Source organism: Manacus vitellinus, unplaced genomic scaffold (assembly GCF_001715985.3).
Source record: "Manacus vitellinus isolate BGI_N305 unplaced genomic scaffold, ASM171598v3 scaffold_1_pilon, whole genome shotgun sequence".
NCBI classification, from domain to species: Eukaryota; Metazoa; Chordata; class Aves; order Passeriformes; family Pipridae; genus Manacus; species Manacus vitellinus.
This window is the reverse complement of record NW_021939396.1, coordinates 9,891,563-9,905,986: the sequence shown is the minus strand read 5'-3', so window position 1 is coordinate 9,905,986 and position 14,424 is coordinate 9,891,563. Positions and strand designations below refer to the sequence as shown.

General features: G+C 40.6%; 1 long non-coding RNA gene across 1 annotated transcript; it reads right to left on the bottom strand.

Annotated features, from left to right (window-relative positions):
* Positions 1 to 213: 213 nt before the first annotated feature.
* LOC108640578 lies at positions 214 to 10,898 on the bottom strand. The gene is made up of 3 exons (XR_001921275.1): positions 10,808 to 10,898; positions 6,937 to 7,045; positions 214 to 401 (listed from the first exon to the last, which is right to left on the bottom strand). It is a non-coding gene; the product is annotated as an uncharacterized LOC108640578 (long non-coding RNA).
* Positions 10,899 to 14,424: the final 3,526 nt, after the last annotated feature.

Sequence of the window (14,424 nt, the reverse complement as noted above, 5' to 3'; positions counted from 1 at the left end):
AAATTGGAGTGAGATATGACCCAAGCAGAAATTCCCTTGTTTACCTGTAGATCAAGATAGTTTTTCAGTCCACTCAACAGCTGTCTCAGAATCTTTACTCTGTGGTTACTCAGTACACTTGTAATACAGTAACAGCAAAGTAATCCAAGAGTGCTGTAGGAGTTGTGGTCCATAGGGTTAAATGGGCCCACAGGACCCTTGAAGACAGCTAGTTCTGCTTAGTAGTTACTGACTCCTCCTTTGCACTTAGTGGGAAAGAGTGCCAGGCTGTGTGTATGCAGATTTGGTGGCTCAACGACCAGTGACAGCAATAAAGTGTTTCCTCATTAATTTTGAATTCAGGACCAGATAAGCAGTATGATAGACGTAGTAGTCAGGTGCTTTTTCTTTCCTGTAAGACACTGAAAGACAAAGGAGCTTTAGTGTACGCATATATGTGTATGTATGAATGTCCATATATACACATATACATACAATTGCTAGTCTATCTGCTGGCATACCAAAGGCTTATGAAATAGAAGGCAGATGTCACAGACAGATCAAAGATATTTAATTATCAAAGCTTTACCAATGTCCATTGTCTTTGGATGAAGAAGATGACTGAGATTTAATGCTTCTAAGTATTCTTTTCCTAAGCCTGTGTGAATGGTGGAGACTAACATTGTTCAAATTACTGAAGAGAGCTCCTAGTCAAGCACAGGTGTGATTACTCATGAGAGAAGTGGGTAGTCAAGTAGGGACTGCTCTAGGGTCAAACAAGATGGTATTGTGCCAGACACTGCTCCGCTGCATAACCCTCCTATCCATTAGCTTGGAAGGTCTTTGGAGCCAAAGTTAATCCCTCTGGTATATCAGAGACACTCCCCATCTGGGAAGCTCACTGGGGCCTCTCACCACTGCTGGGCTGCCAGCAACATTAAGAACCCTCTGAATGGCATAAACTGAAATGTTGCTTAGGCCCATCAAGAGATTAAATTCCTCTTACACTGCTAATCCTCTGGGGTTTTAGGGATGGCCAAGTGCTGTTGCTTTATTTTGCCACTTACAAAACTGCATGTGACTGAGAGGCACCAGATGTGTGAGAAATCCGGGCAATGTTGGCCTCCTGCACTCCCTCCTCCTCCTCCTCAGCTCTCAGATAACACTGTCCACAACCCTACCCTCTGCTCCCAAAGCAAAACCCTAGGATCACTATCACTACTCCTCCACACCACACCACTCCCAGCTCTGGTTCCACATCTAACCTACCAACCCTTGTTTTGCTGGGTGTACAGGTACAGCCTGACTAATTCTTACACTGTATGCTCTGAAACAGGAGTGCAGCAAACAAGGGAGCCCTAACATGCAGCTTGGATAGCAGGCAAGTTACTATTTATAAGTCTCTGCTTTATTGCTACGTATTTCTCTCTTCAGAATCAGTTTGGCAACGTCCAGATGGTCTTGCTAAAATGCACATAGCTCAGAAGGAATCCAAACACCCAGTTGTGGGCATAATGCTTGTAAGTTGCACGCAATTTATCTCTTCGTAGGGTTTGATTTGATCATCACTGTTAGATCACAAAGGATCCTGAAGCATTTCAGATGTAAATGAAGCTTCCTAAACTTGTTATTCTTATGACGAAGAGTCTCCCTTGCACATCACAAATCCAATTAAAAATAATCTTTCCTTCCATTTAAAATGTACATTGTTTGTCTTTTAAAGAAATATGGGAAAAATGCTCACGTGCTGTCAGTAAAAGCTGTATATAGGAAGCCACACCATTTTCTTTTATTTTCATGTTTGTTTAAAGGTAAGCTTAACTGTTTTTTTTATTTATGAACTTTATTTATAAGGATTGCAGACTGAAAGGAACATTATTTGATCAACTAATATCCCAAATTTTATTCAGCATTTTATCTGGACACTCGTTGTACCTAATCATAATTGCGTTTTGACTCTGAGAAATAAGGGACTAATCTTGTTTTGATTTAAAATTATAAACTTATAACAATTGCAGTCTTGCATAGACCTATTTGAATACCATTGTAATTCTATGAGAGATACTTGGAAATGGGATAGCTGAGCTCCGCGGATAAAGCGCTACCATGCTGCAAGTGAAATTGAATATCCAGAGTACTCGGTCAGTCTTTTCAGTTTGATTGGGCAATAATCAGGCCAGAGAGTCTGTGAGACTCACCGTGGGGATTGGACTGCGGACTGTTTTGAAAAGAAAGCCCAACTGTAGGGTTTAAAACAGGTCAGAGATCTGGTCTCTGCACAGACTCTCTCCTGCTTCCTAAGTTTTAATGTGGGCATTTGTCTACTACTTTGCTCCAATCACTTTGATTAATCATGCTCAGGGTGAGTATCTCATCGTGGTGAACTAACAGCTTTTCAAGTCCTGGCACTCTGATACATGGTCAGAGACTAAAAGGGAGGGGAAACATCCCCTCGACAAACCACTTATCTTGTCCCAGCATGGGCAGCCACAACACAAACTGCAGCTAAGCCACTCCTATTCTCCCAGCACAGCTTTGGCAAGTGGTACCCAGCAGGAGCTGTGCTGGGAGCTTGAGCAGCTTGCTGAGAGTGGGCATGTGAGAGTCAGGACTGCAGGAGGGCAGAGGGTGTGGTGGGGTTGCTGTCTGAATCCTCTTGCTTTCTCATTCCTTGGCCCCAAAAACTTGTTTCTGTCCACATTCAACACCGAGGAGGAGAATGGGGGAATACTCTCTGGTTGCTTTAATTTATGTTGTATGCCTGTCCTATTACCTTAGTACATGTGTTGTTTTATAAAATTATCATCATCTTTCCTTAAGCCCATTTGTAGTTTTTGACTCATTTCCATCAGTAACAGCTGGCAAGGAAGGGATATATTCCTATATTTCAATTAAATATTTTGATGCTTTAATTTTTGACTAGAGGGTCATTTTTAAACTTAGTTAATTTGAGTTGTTAAAAAGAAGAAAATCAGTTTAGCTGTTTCCATGAAAAAGAATTTGTATCAGGGGAGGTGTGAGCAGAGAGTGTCTATTTGCTAAAAAGCTGCATTGCATCAAACCCCAGGTATATTACATCAGTATGATGTTAGCACCCAGGAAGAGTTTGCAAACCTGTTTGTTTTTGTATGAAGCTGTTATCTTTCATAGCACAACAGGGAAAACAACAGCCTTGAAAAGACTTTTGTGCTGGATAGACATGAGAGGGTTCTCTGTTGGCCTCCCACTGAGCAGGCACAGAACAGTGTCTGTGCCATCATGTTTGAGGGATGGTGTTAGGTACGTTTCTGAGACAAATGACTGTGACTGCTGCCTGCAATGGTGATGGATGAGGCTACGTGGCCCAGGCTTGCCCTGTGATGTCCCCTGCTATTGCAGGACAGCCACCACCCTGCAAAGCTGGCTGCTACAGCAGTGAGGCAGAGCCTTTCTGGGCTGCTCAGGCATGTATGTAAAACAAGAATTAAATAACATGTGCTTTCCTCATTTTAACAAAATGAGAATATGAGACCTCTGGGCAAGCATCTGAATTTCCTGTAGCAAGAGGGGTAATATGTAGGGTTTTGAATGATAAAAGCTTGTGCCTCTTTGCTTTTCCCAAGGCTATGCCTGTGACCCTGACAGGGTTCTTCTCCCAGTACCACTGAGCAAACATCCTCATACTGTATTTTGCAATGAGAGAGACAGGGATGAGCTGGGCCTGTAGGATGTGTGTGGGTTGTGGCTCTTTCACTCCCCACGGCAATGGAGAGAGTGGGAGACAGTCTTGCTGCACTACAGCTGACCCCTCATGCAGAACATGGCTGAAGGGGCCAGATAGATAAAGTAGGGCAATGTGTAACATTTGGAGTCCTGACGTGGGAGAGGAGGGTGAAGTGGGACCTGGAAGGATGGACACTTCTGTCCCTCACTGACCAAGGGTCTTGGCTGGTCTGAGGAGTTACTTGTGGTCTCTTTTACACGTGGCATTGTCTGTCTGCTGTGAGGTGTCCTTCCTACCCAGGGCAAAGCAGCCCACAAACTCCAAAGGCTGCTCCACCACAGCCCAGTTCATCTAATCCCTGCTGATGGTTACAGATGAATCCCCAGCAGTTTCATCCTGCAGGATACTGTGTCCTCTGTTCCAGAGGGAGTCACAGGGTTCAGTATATCACTGGTGAAGGTGCAATGATAAGAAATCTGGATGATTTGTCCCCTCTATGTCCATTCAGACAGTGACACAACATGTTTGTGCTGGTGAGGCCTTTAGTTGGAAAATCAACAAGCATAGCCACCATCAAGGAGAGGGGAAGGTGATATATCCATCTTTTAGCAGTGCCTAAAGTTAGGGTGTGGGCCAATTTTCATCATTTTTGTTTGATTTTTATTTTGTCTTTTCTAAATTCTTTTTGAGCAATGAAATAACTCATGATTCCAGAAGCAGAAATTCTTCTACCTTGAATATTTAACCTGAAATATTAAAATAATCTTCTGGTTTAGCGTCTCTAGACCTCAGGCAAAAATGGTTTTCATTTGGTGCCCAACTAATTAGCTTGCTGAGAGATGTTAATAATTAAACTAATAATTACTACATCTTTGCAATGGATCTTGAGGTAACTTTAATGGAGGTAATTTAAAGATAAAAAAAATTATTTCTGCATTTTTTAAATTAGAACAAAATTATTTTTATATTTATATTCTATCTCTGTTTCAGATTATAAATATGAACCAAAACACATGAAAGTTCCATAACTATTGACCAGAAAGGAAAATTGCCATGCTTCAGTATGGCTCACAGAGAAGGTTGAGAAAATGATTTCATTTCTTAGTAAGGTCTTTTTTGAGTTATACTGCTCCTTCAGTTGGGAACAAAGCACAGACAACTTCATTCACAATTTATCCTCTTCTCCCCAAGTAGCATTTAGCCATTAGTGGCTAGCAGTTTTGGGATGTGCAGAATTGGCAAAATAAAATACAAAAATTAATTCTGTTAAAAGTACAGAAATAGTGAAACCCGAACTTCAACATATGCAGTTTTCTCTTCATCATCACTTTCTTCACTCAGAGCTGCACACACTTTTAATGGGCCAGCAGAACCTTGGAACAACCCCTTTTTGCAGATGGGGACATTGGAGCAGAGTCATCAAGTTACTTCCCTAAACTTCACTGTGACCTGTCACGTGTGGATGGCAGAGCTGGGCACCAAGGGAACACCATTTATGAGAGTTCATGTCTCACCCTTTCAAGCAACTGCAAGCAAAATGCAGAAGTAAATGACTTTGCTCTGTTTTGGAGCTGAGGGACATTCTTTCCCATCCCACCACTCTGAGGTTACTGCACCGATGTGATTTATACAGTAATTAAATCTGCAGAATATGGTTAGGTGCCTAAATGCTTTTTAAAATGGTGTTTAAAAGATGAGTCCTTGAGGCCCAACATTCCAAGGCAGACTCCCACTGGTACCCACACAGGCCAGTGGAGCATTGGCGCTTTAGCCACAGCATGGCCTTGAGCCAGAGCGCTCAGTGCCGTGTGGGAGAAAGCCCAGAAAGGCCTCTCTCAATGCACAGCAATCTATTTCCTGCTAATTTGTACAACTTTGAAGCAGGAACACAGCAGGGGATGGTCTATCCCCTTGCTGAATAGCACCCTGAAAATTATTGTTGCAGGTAGGTACAGGGAGACTGACAAGTGAAATGCTATTTTCTTAGGCCAGTTGGTGCCAGCTCACTGATTACTTGCTGTATTTGATCTGACGTCTATCTGGAGTGACTCATTCCCTGCAGCCCCAGGAAAATGTGCTCTCTATAGGCATTTTAGAGGCTCTGTTGCTCAGTGTTAAGAAACAGAAGGAAATTCCTTCCAAATGTGTTTCACCAAAATGGTGAGCTAAATTTTCTGAAGACATCAAACCTGTTAGGAAAAGGTCCATTGCAAAACAAGGCATACCTATATGACCATGAGAGAAGAGGAATTTAGTTTTCAAGCAAAGGCTGCAAAATGGCTAAACCATGTTGTAGTTAAAAAGTAACATTTATCTGTATATGACAGGGAGAAACGGATTTCATGCTGGCTCAGTAGCACCCTGTCTTGCTCCTCACCTTTTTCTTGCAAAGAATTAAGTGGAAAATTTTCTTGCCTTTAAAACCAGAGGTGTGTGCTATGGTGACATTTTTGCCCGTATTGTGTTACTATATACTTACCCATGCAGGACCTGGCATCCTGTGACAGGAGCTGAGGTGGTGTGTGGATGGGCTCCCTGCTCAGGTGCCAGAAAGGACATGACACATCGTAAAAAGCATCCGCATGAACTGGGGGAGCTGAGCACCCAAATACCACTCACATGTGGTGTTGATGGATCAGGGTTGAACAAGGTGGCAGAGCAAACACCTGAAAGCCAAACTGGCCTAATGAATGCTCCATATTATTCAAAACAGAGGTGATTATATTTTAATGTTAAAAAATGTGCATTATTTAAACTTAATTAGGCAAATGGCTCTACTTTAGATTTGCAGTGGAGTGAGGCAAAGTAGAATTATAGCTTCCTTTTACCTTTCTTTGGACTGGAGCAGCACTGAGTGTTCAAACCTGTAAAAGCATGTGTCAGCGAAGACTCCGGGTGAACATTTTTTTGTCCAGGTACATGGGGAGCAGGGAGGAGCTGGTGGAGATACTTGGGCCAAACATACTCACTAAGCCCTTTTCTGTTTTCAGGTGTTGCTGACTGAGGTAAAAATTGGTACAGGTATGCGACAACTCAGCAAGTTTTTAAATAGCCCAGGATGCTGCAAAGGGGCAGGCGCTCTTCCAGCACCCCCAATATTTTCCTGTGCCTTCGCGACTTCCTGTGTTTCCTATCTCCCATTCACTTCAGTTCCTTTAAGGCATTGCCTTTCCCACTAGGCAATGGTTAGACCAAGAAGGGTGGATCAAAGATTTAGCAAGATAGGAGATTTAACAAGTTTCACCTCTGCTGACCTCATTCCCAACTGGATTCTTTCCTCTGGAGCCAAGGCTCCATGCAGGGCAGCTTCTCCTGCTGCTGGTCACCTTCTTACAGATAATCTGACCTTTTCTTTCTGCAATACTGATAACATAAAAAAAAAAATATAGATTGGACAGCAAACAGCTTTTATTGAATGTTTAGAGGTATCCCACAAAAATGGGACCAGGGCAGTTTTGGGGAGGGTGGACAGCCAAGGGGCTGCTGCTGCTGAGGTATGGTGCCCACTCCTTCCCAGGACAGGTGGACATGGCTTCCCCAGCACTGTCACTGCAGAGCTGATGGAGGATCTCATCTCCTTGAGCCATGCAAACGGAGAGGATTTTGGCGAAGCTCCCCAACAGCACAAGCTGACCAGAAATAATTTTAGTATTCTGCAGGTTAAATCAGAGTTCCTTTCTTCCTTCTTTGTGTGTCGTGTTCTGATCAGTGCTCCTTTGTCTTGGCAGGCAATTGCTGTTCCTAATTTGTATAATAAAATCTGTTGTCTCCTTGGACCAGAAGTTTTTCTCTGAACTACATAGACACCAATTGTTACTGAAATGTGTGACATTCATTTTGTGTGTTTGTTCTCAGGAAATGAAATGAGCAGATTTTTCATTTTGTTCCTGTGGTTTTGCTAAGCCAGCAGGCCATATTTTATCAGTACCAGACTTGTAAGCATCCACTCTTTTGAAAAATTTGAACAGAATTCCTGCTTTCCTCAGTGTAAATACAGGGGGAAAGCAGCAGGAACTGTGACTCTATATTTTATAATGTCTCATTCTTCCTATACAATGAGTTGCATCAAAGCAGTCCTGAGAAGGGGGCAGTGTGATTACACACATTTTTACAGGTGGGGCAGCTGAGGCATGGCTTAGTGGTAAAGCTGGAATAGAGCTGAGATGCTGGGATTCCGAAAGTTCAGTTTGTCATGTCACACAGCCTCCCTCACAGTGCTTGCATTAACAGGGTCTGACAACCCCTTAAACACTGCTGAGTTTATCCTTGTAACACACTCATGAAGTACTTTGTTTATGCAGGTGGGATATTGAAGGAAGTATGTGTGCATGTACTTTAGTAGCAGAGAGAAAGAGGGAGAAACATATTGCAAACCCTGATCTACTGGGGAATAAGAAAATTTGATTAATTTTAAACATTCACCTTCTTGCTCTGCTCAGTTGGCCCCAAAATGTTCCAGTCTTAGTATGCCTGTTATTGACTTGAGGCCCTGGTCTTCAGTGAAATGTGTAATTGCTCTTACTTGGGACTCCCAGGTAGAGCCCAACAGCAACCTCTACCCGAGGCTGAACATGGGCTCAGAAGGTCCCAGCATACCAAGTTCTACGGAGCTGTGTCATTCTTCCCCAGTGCTGATGGCCTCTTTTCTGGGGACAGGGATCCTGCCACATCCTGAATCCTCCTCAATAAAATTTTAGCCATGCAATCCTGGTGGCTCCCCAAAATAGCCCTCATTTTGTACTTTGGCCAATGAAGCAGCTGTCTTGGGGAAGGACTGCTCCAGAGAGTGGAAAACACAACAAACTTGCAGTGGAGAGTAAGTGTGAGAAAACCTTTGCTGGTGTCAAGGGGCTGGCCCAAAACTTTGTACGCCTTTATTATCTTCCTGGGGCAAAGAGGTCAGAAAACACCACTGAAATAGCAAAATACCTCAAGAACACTATGTAGAAGGGACTCCTTCTTAAATTTGTTGCTAGAGTAAGGGAAGGGCACATGAAGCTATGGATTTATATTTGTAAGGATCCAGTAATCTCAGGGCTTTAAGAAGCTGATAAGGGAATGTGGTTGCTGCATGCAGGGAGAGAGTGAGAGAGCAAGCAGATCTGCAGTCTGGCTTCTGAACTTGTTTCACTTCTGCAAGCGTCCTCTCCCCTCACGCAGAACCTGATTATGAAAAGTTCGTATGGCTGCAGCAAATTTTAGCCTATAAATATATTAATTCTTTTTTTGTGCACTTTGTGCATCATTGCAGTGCTTCGAATGTTGTCTCAGTGTGTTGTTAATTACTGAATCATTGAGAACATGCAGGAAGAAGTAAGTGGGCTGAGAAACAGTTTTGGTTTTGTAATGCTTGACTTGAGTCTGTGCAGTATTTAACATCCAGTCTATGAAGCATATAGGTTATAATAATGTTTGACATGGATGTCTAATCTGTTCATCTAGCTAGAATGGATCCTATTTCCCTTCTGCATTTGTCTTCATCTGTTCAAAACTATGGGAAGATTTCTGTCAAAAATGAAGAGAAGAAGGTTTCTCTTTTCAGAAAGGGTCAAAATAGAATATCAATTTATATATTCTAAGGTCAAAAGTACAAGAACAAATGCAGAGTTATCATAATTTTGACAGCTATGTTATCTTTCTAGTAAGAAAAAAAAATCTCAGAGAATTTTCTCTATTCCTTTCACAGAATATATTAGAAATTAGGATACTAATGGGTTTTTAAAAAGTATTACAGTCTCTCTTTTTCATGTTAATATGTCAAACTGCTTTGAGCAAAAACAAAAAAGTAGAAACAATGAGAAATTAATGTATTAGAATTTGATTTTTAATTCCGAGTATTGCTAACATTTCTGAAATGTAGGTGTGCAAGTGTATAGGTTACAATCTATCTCCATATTTATGCTTGGGAATGTGAAAAAGAGAATCTAATAAGTGATGTTGGCAACAAAAAAGAGTGGGATATGAAAAACTGTCAAAAGGCTGGTCATCAGCTATCCTTCAAGATGTCTTTATAATGAAAAGTATGCTACTCTATTTTGTGATTTACACTTTTCAAATTATCTTGGAATGAAAAAGTGCCGTCAAAATATGTAAAATAGAAATACATTTTTTCAAACAATTCTGTTGTTTAGAGTCTTACCCCAAAATACCAAATAATCAATGTTTGTCTAATCTTTAAAAGCTTCTCTTATTTATGTGGCTTCTGGTTATATTTTTCGTATTTTTATGAGGTTCAATCAACAGAGAGGTAAGGTTCACAGGTTCACTGGCTGAACTGCCTCTCTGCAGGGACAGTTACCCAGAGAAATTCCAGCTGAGCTCATACAAGGAATAAAGGAGAATTTGTCTTGGCTTTAATCTGGACTGAGCTCCCTGGAATGTCAAATTGGAGCTGGCTGCAAAATGGAGACAAATTTTCATTTTAAAATTGGCAAGATAAAACTTGTCACCATTTCCCTCCTCCCTTGCCCTCAAATTTCAGCAGTGGTAATATGAACAGAGGTGTTGTCAAGCTGAGTAAATGTATTTAGAGACTTATTACAAATGTAGTCCTGGCTGTTTGCTTTTAAAGAGTGGAAAGACAGATTTATACACAAACTTCAAAAGACCCGAAAACTGCTCCTCTTTTTGTGGGTAAGAGCAGATGCCAACAATCAGCTCTAGTACTTAAGTTAATGCCAACTTTGGACAGCTGCAATTTATACAATTATTCCTTTATACTTCCTAATGCTGGAGAGATTATTGCTTTCTTATGAAAAAGTGATTCTTTTCCCCCTCAATTTAAAGGTACAGCTCAATGCAAACACAGAATAGAGTTGCAGAGGCTTTCAAACCATCAACCAGGGATAATGAAGTGACCGACTTAAACAGGGGCATCTTTCCTGAAAGACAGGTGGAAGTCTTAGCACTGACCTGACTGCACATGCTAAAGAGGTTACCACTGCTTTAGCAGTTAGACCAAGGTTAAGAGCTTTTGTAAATCATATTCTAGAAGTAGGTGCTGTTTCTCACAGATCCTGTTTCACAAAGCCTCTTCCCCTTGGTCCCTTATCACCCAGATGAAAGAGATTTCAAGTTGTCCATTATTGTGATACTCTGCCAAAGCCACACTAAAGCTGCATAGACCTTAATGCAAGAGTAGGATGTGAAATGGGGATGGTCCAGATGCATTGTAAGGTTTAGCAAAAGGAATAGAAGAGTTAGAACACCTGAACTCTGTTTTCCAATTGATTGTGACCTCTAATATCATAGAACTGTAGAATCATAAAATCACCCAGGTTGGAAGGGACCTCTGAAATCACCAAGTCCAACCACACTGCCGTGGTTACTAGACCATGGCACTAAGTGCCACATCCAGTCTCATCTTAAAAACCTTCAGGGATGGAGAATCCACCACTTCCCTGGGCAGCCCATTCCAATGTCTGATTACCCTCTCTGTAAAGGTCTTTGATAGGACATTTTGGGGTTTTGGGCTCTGTTCTGGAAACTTTTCATGTGAACTCAGCAAAAGTAAAGTCCTCACTGGGTTAATTAGAATCTTCTGGGACACAGACAATAATTTCTAATTAGTGTCAGTGGAACTACTACATAAAAACTGAGGTCACAGGCTATTTTCAAGAGGTTCTTCATATCAAGGAAAATTATTTTTTCAGGGCCAAATAGAATGAATGCCAGTGCCTAGTAATCAAAGAAAGATTCTTGACTGAAATATCAAATATCCAAATACAGCAGATATAACTATGATGATTTGAAAGAAAACCTTCCTTTATAGGATTGTACTGGGAAATCAGTGACTCCCAAAATCAACTTAGTTCACAAGTGCAGCAGTAGAGGATCAATTACCCACCTGAACTTATTTTCTTCATTTGTGGCTTTAAACATTAATCCATGAAAAACTCAAAGTGCAGTGCCAGAATTACACTCAATTCTGACCTCTGAATGACAAATTATGAGTTCAGTGACAGCTGTCCAGCTGTTTTTCCTTCTTCAGATAAGCTCAACTGGATCTGTCAGAACATTAGTGAGCAAATCAGTGGTCAATGGACAAGAATTAACAGAAACACTCTTTTTTTTTCTGTCTCTTGGAGCTACAATGGGGTCTTACGGGCTGAAAATAAAGAACAGCATCAAATTCTTGTTTTCATCTCTGCGGATTATAGAAGCAACCTTAAAAGTATCTCTGGAGGAGTCAGAATGGTGCTATTTTTACATAATTGTTTGAAAGTAGCAGCGAAAATGTAGATAATTCATATTTATTTTACTTTTCTATAAATGGCAGATAAGAAGGATGGCCTCAAGAACTTTGTTTGGAAAGGGAAAGCAAAAGTCTGAGGTTGGAGTTTCTTTTTTTTTTGCAGTTTTAGGGTGCATCTGGACTGAGGTGTCTGGGATACGAAATCCTTGGCTCAGGATTAAACAAATGGGTTCAAATCCTAACTGCAAGTTAGCTGAATCTGTATGAAGATGTCACATGATTTAATTTACTTTGCTGACATTCCTTTGCATGCTGGCAGACTACAGGTTGCTGCTACCAATTTTTCCCAGTTTCTTGCTAGGTCATATAAAATAAGCTTGGTGTCTGCCCTGGGCTGTTTCTTACCACCAAAGGCTCACATCCCCACTCTTCATCTATGAGGTTTGGGAATCCACAGAAGGGTGTCATCACTGATCCTCACATTCTGAAACTCCAGAAAAACATGGGAGGTGCCACAAACCATGTTTTTGAAAATGGAGGAAACTTCAAAATAAGAGAACCTATTATACTTTCTTCACCACATTTTTTCAAACCTCTGTAGTTTATTCACATCAGAGTATTCAGCTTTGCTCTGCAGCCATAAGAGTGGAACATTTTGCCTTCTTTTCTTTCCAGATGAGAGCTAAAATTTGTTCTTTATTCATTTGTACCCAAGAAGGTTCAGTTTTAGAGTGAAAATTTACCTTTCCTTGTCAGAATCTGGTTCTACCAGTTGTGGCCTATGGCAACAACTTATTTAACACTTCTTATTTAATTTATGAAGTTTAAAATAGAGTTTTCCAAAGCCTTCCACTGAAGGTGTTTCTTTTTTTTGTTTCTGTTTCTCTTTTTGTCAATTTCTACATTTGTAGTTTACTTCCTTTTTTTTTTTCCCAAGATGAAGCAAATACCTTTTCTCCTTGGTCTTGCTGTGTTTTCTCTATTACAAAGTTTCTTGCCAGTATCTCAGATTGGGAAGATGGTATTATAACCCTGATCAATAACTGAAGTCGCTGTGTCTGTTTCCTTTAGCTTTCCTCATTCATCATCCGAAGAATGATGACATTTTTTGTGTTATTTCTTTGGTAGACACTTTTCTGAAAGCTTTTTTAAAAATTGCACATTTCTTTTAACTTTGAATAAAACTCTGGCACTACAGACGTTCTGGATGAATCACAGTGGAAATTAAAGTGGAATTTTGTTCATCTGTGCCTGGTTTGAGCCTTTCAGACATTGCTAAATTTCTTGGACAAAAGGTTGTTACTGTATTCATTATGATATCAGCAAGGGTAGTTTTCTGGGATGAGGAAGTCATTCACAATTCAGACCACCAAATCTCTGCCCCTTATATATTACTGTTTCCACATAAACCACAGTATGTTTTTGAAAGTCCTTTTTTCATACTGGCTCACCATCTTATGCTTCTTTATGCAATTACAGTGCAAAGGACAAAGATTGGGAGTTTCCTTTTTCCTTTGCTGACAACTCTAGACCAAGGACACATTCAATGACACAATGAGATAATAAATTCAAAACTGCATAAAGAACATATCTCTTCATGCAGCTTGTAATTTATGCTGGAACTCACAGCTTCACCATGGCATAGAGGCCAGAAATAGGTGGATAGGTCACAATAAGGATCGAAACTATATAGAGATAATAAAATACAGTGACATTGTAAAAGCTAACATTTTGGAACACATTTAGCTTTGTTTTTCCCTCCTGCATTTCAGCCAATCAAACACTATTCGAGATTAGGGGACACCAGAGGTTGGAGGTATATTAAAAACCATCTGCCAAGTCTGGGATGCATTTTGCCTTCTGAAACATGGGATACTGTCTCCTAACAGAAGCTGAATTAATAAACTGCAGCACATGGATTTCTTTTTCCCATTCTGATATGAAGAAAATAACTGCAGACATTTGTATGTTTGAAAAAATGCATGCATATGGTCCTGGAAAATTTACTTTATTAATTTATTTTTGAACCTTAGAAGCTTGTATTTGGAGCCCAAGCACTAAAGTGGAGGGAAGATGGACAACTTATCACAAAGCAGCAAAGGAAGTAAGTTCACTTAATGACACTGCTGGCTGTTTAATTATGCAAAGAAATTATCTTCTCCACTTCACTGTTTTTAAAAATGAGCTTGCTACATTCAGATTTTAAGTGGCATATTCATAAATTTAGGTTTAATGCCACCGTACAGAGGCTTTCCCAGATAATTCAAAAGCTTATTTTCTTGAAGCCATAGAGACTGTCATTCTGACTAGACAAACTTTATGTTCTGTGTGTAATATCAGAGATGGATGATGTTGTATGAGAGTGCTCTGAAACTTTGGGGAGGTCTGTGTGGGTATCTGATTGTGGCTTTTGATTCTTTCCCTGTTTATACACTGGTACCTGAGGTTTAAGTGCAGCAATGTCATCTAACACCTTCTTCCTGCTGTGTTGAAACTAAGACAGCATAATTACCTCAACTTCAATAGTCACAGTAGTTCATACTGCCTG